This window comes from Aptenodytes patagonicus, chromosome 1 (assembly GCF_965638725.1).
Source record: "Aptenodytes patagonicus chromosome 1, bAptPat1.pri.cur, whole genome shotgun sequence".
Classification (NCBI taxonomy): Eukaryota; Metazoa; Chordata; class Aves; order Sphenisciformes; family Spheniscidae; genus Aptenodytes; species Aptenodytes patagonicus.
In genome coordinates this window covers 68,696,111-68,703,187 of record NC_134949.1, presented here as the reverse complement: position 1 = coordinate 68,703,187, position 7,077 = coordinate 68,696,111, and positions in this window count along the sequence as shown.

Here is a 7,077-nt window from a genome sequence, read left to right as displayed (position 1 = left end):
GATGACACCAGGTTCAATCCCAGATGGTTGTCGACTGATCTAGCATAAACCAACACTAGCAAATGCATAACTGGAGGGGATGTGGCAGAACAAGGGATTCCAGTGAGGAGTCCACCATGCTGGCAGCTGTAGGACATCACCCCAAAACTGGAAAAGGGCATCAGGACAGTGTGTGCTGCTCACAGGTGCCGTGTTTCAGCCATGCACAGTCTCCAGCCATTATCACCGCATCCATCAGGGCTGGCACTGTGAGCCAGAGCCGAGCAGAATAGGCAGCCTTTTTCTTCTGGAGCATCCTACCCTCTGCAGCTGTGTGCAGTAGCCACTCCCTGACCCTAAAATGCATTTAAGAGGGTAAGTGTAGGGAGCTGTCCCAGTCTCCCACACTGACCACGCTCTGCTGCAATCAGCTTTGTGTGAAGGCAAGAGGTCTGCTGTGTGACGGGGAGACTTTCCAGCATGGTGCAAATCTCCCCCCCAGGTGGAACAGGGCAATTCCTGCCAAATATCCTTCATGGCTGTGTCCCCGGGTGGGAAGCAGTAAGATGCAGCATAGTGCCCACAGGTGGTTTAGCTTATACCTTTTTCGGGAAGCAGCAACACCTAAATCCCAGCCAGCGGAAGGCTAGGAGCTCCTGGGGGAGCTGGTAGGATGTAGCCACCATGCTTAAACCGACCTCTGTGAACCAGTGCTGATTTCCCTTGGGAAGTGTCTGTACAGCCAGCTGCTGGTGCTGGCACATCCCGACTCCCAGCACACACAGCATGGGGGGCCGTAAGCTGTTGTAGATGATGCTGGAGGAGTGTATAACACCTCGGAGAAAGCTGGGAAGTGTTTCAGAGCAGTCCTAAAGCAGCAGCATATTTCTGGTTTATAAAGCCTTGAGAAAGGAGGTGGCTCATCATAGCACCATATGCAGGTGTGACAGTGATGCTCCCATTTGTGACAGCCTCCCAATGACCCCACGTGGAGATACCCATGCACTCAGAGCATTTGATGAGCACCCGTCATACGTGTGCACACACGGCGTGGCTCAGTGCAAATTAGTCTCTTCCCTCCCTTGGCACCCTGACAACATCGCCAGATCTGCTGGCCTGCCTTCCCGCTGGCTCGCACTCCCAGGCTCAGCTCAGAGTCAATGAATTCATAAATGAGTGTCCAAGGAAAAGTACGCTGTGGAGCTGTGGCATGAAGCAGGTTGGCCTCGTGCTGCCCATCTCTGGGACCAGCCGGTGCACGGGGCCAAGCTGCTCTTCTGCTGGTCTCCCAGCCTGAGGATCTGTAGCGTAAAAAGGAAGGAAGTCGTCTGGTGATTAAAGCTGAAGTCGGTCACCTTTGGGGTTGGGTCCCCTGCCAGCTCGCCAATGCATCTCGATTAATGTTGCTTTAGATGTATAGCCAATTTGTGTTTGTACACATGGTACGTGCTGTGTCCTGGCTCTTAGCGGTCGTGGCTACCAGGCCTTGAGTGTATGTTTTGCAGTCTCCAATACCACGAGCTGAGATCACGCCCTGTCCCGCATCTAATCATTAGGGTGTTTACGTCAAAAAAATTGCAGCTGTTAAATAGACATGAGGAAACGCTGAGTTTACAGGCTTGATCTTGTAAAGCCGAAAGCCAAACACTGAAAGCTGCAATCATAGTTCATCACAGTTAATCTCAGCCAGTCACAGACATGTCATCTTTCCTTGTCCTGTAATTGCAAGCGCTAGTACAGTTGAAATTTTCTATTCCACTTTCACCTATTTTTATAAACCAGGGGATAAAGGAAACCACTCCTTATATACATGTGTGTCCTTTGAGAGGGACATCTGTGTTGAAAACAGATGTTAACCTCTGATCTTTGCAGTAATGACCTTTACTAGAAACCTGCTTTTGCCTGTGCATCCAGGTCACATTAACTTCCCTCCCCTTAAATGCAGACTGAGAGTTGTGCAGGCGGGTGATGGGCAAAGGAGTCAATTCTTGAGCAAGGCCTTAAAACCATGGAAGACCCCAATTTTTCCAATTTTATTGGGGCAGCTCAGGTCTGAGGTAGAGCAAATCAGTGTCAGTGGTCATTTTTGAAACTCTTGGCCAAAGAGCTCAGTTGCTGGGAGAGCTGTTCAAAGGGTTGTACTATCCAGGTTGTTCCTCCAGGGGAGTGGAGAAGGAAGGGTCCAGAAAACAAAGTCCCTTCCCTGGTGGCTGAGGAAATCCCTAAATCTCCAACTCCTTTTTGCTGGGATTTTAGTCCCAGCATGTCTTTGACTTGTGGCCTTGCGTGCAGAACATCACTCCAAGTGTAGCAGCAGGGGCTACCCTGCACATGGGCTGCTCATAATAACAATATGTGATGAGATTTAACCATTTGCTCAGTTTCCTGCCTGTGACCTTCTCCTTTGCTCTCCCTCCTGCCCTGCTCCTCTTCGTTCTCTTGCCTCACTTCTTCCCCACTATCATCCGTCCAGTGGAAATTATCTACCTCAGCTTGCTTCTTCCTGCTTTTTTGCTTCCACTACTGTCAAATTACAACTCTCCCTCCTTTCTCTTCTCCTTTCTATTCTTTCCTCATTTCTCTCTCTCTCTCTTATTAATTACCAGCCTCACTTCCCTGCTTCTCTCATGCGCTCTCCTTCCAGCCTTATTACTTATTCCTGCATGCCTGTGGCTCAGCCGCTCGCTGTGCGCACGCTCAACCCTTCTGCCCGCTGAAAGCTGGAGCTCAGGACCCCATGGAGGAGCTCAACTTTTTGCAGGATCCAGTCCCTAAGAACCAATTTCCATCCCAATATCAGAATTATAATGAAGTTCCAGCTACCTCCTCTTCCTCTTTGCACCAGAAAGTGCTGTGCCAAGCAATGTTATCTCTTGGTATCACTAGAAGAGGCATTTCAACCCATATTCCACCAGTCTCTGCAGAGCTGTGCCTGTTCTGAAAGATTTTGTGGCCTTTCCTGGTTTTGCACTATTTTATTTCCACCATGAATGTTTGGATCTGCAAAGTCTGGCATTCGTAGCCTTGCAGGGGGGAATTTGCTCTTAGTCAAGCTCTGTCTGATTGACTGATCCCCTTTTCCAGCATTTCAAGCTCATCCCATCCTTAGTGCTAGAAAAGCCTTCCCACCTCCCTCGCACACAGGTTTCCCGTGAGAAGGCAGGGATGGGGACGGCCCCTTGAGCTCACCCCAAGCCTCAGAAATGCCACTATGTGCAGGTCCAGCGAAGCAGCCATATCTGCGCATTGACTTTTTGACGTCAGGCTTCGAATACCAGCTGAAAGGCACGTGCCGTGCTCAGTGCCAGTGATTCCTCTGCAAGAACCGCTTTTGTGCTGTTCCCACAGTGCGTCACTTCTGCTGACCACCACTCTGCTCCTCATTCCCGTTGGCTCACCCGGCAGAGAGTTTATGTGCATGGCCGGGGAGTGGGATGCTCCCCTCTCCCCCATGCTGCGGTTCAGATCCCGCCCCCCGTGCTCACCTACAGTGCTCCTGCCTTTTCTCTGCCCCCTCACCTTCCCAGCACCTGCCAGACTCTCCCTCCCACCACGGGCAGCTGCTCGAAATAATCCCCCATGAAACCTCTTGATTCTAAGGAGCTATTTAGGGACCTGTGCTCAAATCCCTCTGAAATCCTCTTTTTCCTGAGGGCTGCGAAAAAAAAAAAAAATGCCATTGCCCCCACGCTCTGCCGCAGCAGCGGGGGCTGAGGGGTGCGATGGGAAAGGCAGGATTGCTTCATTGCTGCTCAAGTGCTGCTTCCCCTGGAGATGTGGGTGTGATCCTCTCCCCCGGGAGAGGGGAGCTTTTCCTGCTGCCATTCTCCCAGCTGTGCTCCGACAGCTGGCAGCTGGTTGTAAAACACGTGTGCAATGTCCGCAACACGATACCAATGCCGTGTGGCACTGTAAGGCTTCGGCTAGCTGACCGCCGCGTAGCTTGTAGTCTTTCCACAACTCTATTAAACGATGTGTTGGGCGCAGTTGTGCTGTGCATCGGGGGGTGCCCTTAAAGCCGGCGTCATTCTGGATGAGCTACTTGTCCTTATCCCTCTCCTGTCCCGGGGGGATTCTCTCTGGATTGGGGGACCCTGGTTGCATTTGGTGGTGATGGCCGAATGGGGAGGGGGTCTGTGCCACTAAGGGGCATGTCCACTGTGGTTTTGCTTGTATTGAGGGCTACCAGCCCACCCATGGCGATGGAGCTTGCACCAAGCACACTGCCTGCTTTCCTCAGGAGCTGAGCACATGAAACACGGTGCTCAGCATTGGATGCCCATACTGGTACTGGAGGCCACGTGGTGTGCCCATACAGCATGGTTTTCCTCTCCTGATGTCTGATCCTGTCTCTGTACAACTCCAGCTATTGGTCAGAGTCCACCTGAGCACCTCAGGGGTAGGAAGAAAAAGCCTGGAATCACTGAAACCTACTGGTTATCAGTAGCAGATAAAGGGGTTTAAGCCACAGGGCCATGACATGTGGGAACTAGCTCTTAAAAATGAGTGCAAGGACCATTCTGATCATTGCACCCCTCCAAACCCTTGGAAAGGCAAGAGAAGAGATGTCAAGGGAGGGTTGAAAGATGGGGGCTCCCGTGGGGGCTGGCTACCATCTCCCCCTCCACCATCTTGGCCACTGCAGCAGCCCTTGTGTCAGGTACCTGTCACTTCTTCCTCCCTTTTGTGCTTTGCATCCTCTTGCTCACCTGTCTCACCTTCCCTCTTTGGGGAGAGGCTTGCCTGCCCATGCCAGCTTTTCTCTCCTCTTCAGCCCTGCTTCGTGCCAGTGACCTGTCAGCCCCGGATCGCTGGACAGGCGTGCCTGTTGCTGGGCCAGGGGATGGCCGAGGCAGGCAGTCTGGCAGCGAGCAGCGGGGCAGGCTCTGCGCAGAGGCTGGGGCGCTGACCCTTCCCTGCTCACCCAGTCACCCCTCTGCAGGGTCCGTGGCTCCTTCCTTCCCCAGAGCTTCCCACCGCCTCTGCTAGCAGTGCTTCTGCCTGCTGTGGGAAGCCAGCGCTGTTTCATTGACATCTAACAGGGGTGTCAGATGTTTTCCTCTCCCCTACTGACAGCCCTCCATAGCCTTGATGGAGAGGAACAAAGGCGTGTGAAAGCGAAAGCCACAGCGCTGTACACTCTGAGCATTTTAACAGCTTTCCTCCACTTTCTGCATCTTTAACAGTATGTTAAAGTGGTGCTCGTGGTCAGAGGTCCAGGCAGGTGTCAGATCTGCTCAGAGCCGCACAGCGGCAGTGACATTACCACCCTGGCCCTCAGGGTTTGTTCACCCCATCAGGAGCAACCCCCAGGGCTGGTGTCCCTCCCTCCAGCGTGTCGGGTGCCCTCTCCAGCGTAGGTCCTCATGTGTCCTCTCCTGTGCCCCGGTGGCAAGCGTTGGGAGGGCTGCCTGCAGGGCAGTGTGGGGTTTCCCCTGGCTTTAGCGCTTGCTCTGGCACAACCCAAGGGGGCTGCGACCCACATGCAGCTGTTAGCCACTGGATAAAGGGTTTTAAGCCACAGGGCCATGCCCACGGGGGAGCCCCAGGTGGTGGCCCCAGGGCAGACACCCAGAGGGTGGCAGGGGACAGGGGTAGCATCCCGGCGTCCCCACTGCAGCGCTGGCTGAGGCAGCACCACCGAGGGCAGCACGAGGCTCCTGCCAAGCACGCATCCATCATCCCACAATGCTGTCAGCTGGGAATTGTCCGTGTCTGGAGACGCTCAGGAGAGGTTAGAGCTCCCCGGGCCAATACCTGATGGCCGTGACGCTGATGGAGATGCCTCCTGACAGCCCGGCATGATGCCGCTGTGCTGCCAAGAAAACGGCACCAGCCTTCATCGGGCCCCTGGGGAGCAGCCCCGGCCCCTTGCGGGGTGGCACGTGTCCCCACCGCAGCCCCTGGGGACCAGCAGCCCTCACCCCCATGGCTGCAGCCCCGGGTGGAGCGGCCATGGAGGGGTTCATCCTGGCTGTATTTGTGCACCACAGGAGCTTTCTCCAGGGGATCCCGGGGGGTCCGGGTGTTTCTGCTTCCAGGTGAGGAAACCCAACCCAGCGGGAAGGGACTTGCCTGAGTCACTGGTGTAATGATAGCGGGGGGGAACCTGGCCTTAGAGGGCCCCATAGCCACAGCGCAGGGCAGGTAACCTGCCCGGGTGACACTCCTGCCTGGACACCACATCTCCTGTAAGCCCAGGGGCCACCAGGAGAGCAGGGCACGGCTGTCTGGCTGGATGTTTTTCTCCCTCTGAAGGCTGCATGGCTCAGAGAGGGCTCTTGGCCGGTTTGCATTGCATTGTGCTGTTCGGGAAAACACAAATACCCCTGCAATGACCCTGTAAAGAAAAGCACCTGCGAGTTTTGTGCTGATGTTGCTGACCTGGCTCCAGACAAAACCTGCCCTGTATTTGTCCAGATAGGAGGTTCTACAATGTAAACTCAGCCCTTGCCATCAGCCTGAAGCGCGCTGCCTCCCATCTTCTCAATGGCTCCAAAGCTGTGTACAGAGTCTTGGAGGTACATCAGCCCCCTGGCTGGCCCTGGGGGATGAGGGGCAGGACATGGGGGCACCCAGGCCTCGTGTCTCAGCACACAGGCAGTGCTGGCCCCCTGCCCCGCTCCCTGCCCATCCCCAGCCTGCCTTTCAGCTGCAGTTTGCCCTTGTCTGCATGGCTGAGCCCGGCCACCGCCACCCCCTTGTCTGCGCATCCCCCTCTGGCACACGCCAGAGCTGACTGATGTGCCTTTAAAAATAACTCCTCGGTGGGGACAAGGACAAGAGATGGAGAGGGATGAGCACTTTTGGTAGGAGGGGGACAACATCCCCCTCTGCCTCTCCCTGCCGTCCCGATGGTGCCACAACGTCCTGGCCTAGCGGCTGCTCCGGGTCAACACCTGCCCAACCCGTGACATGAATGCTTCAATGCATTTTTGATGCATTTGGTCCTGCAGGAGGGAGAGAAAGAGAGCCGGCATCTCTGTCCCCTCTCTGCACTTACTGTAAATGAAGGGATTAGGAATTATAATCCAAGATTCTTATTTTAAAGCAGCTTTTCAGCTGTGTGAGGGGAACTTCAGTGTGATGCTCCTAGGG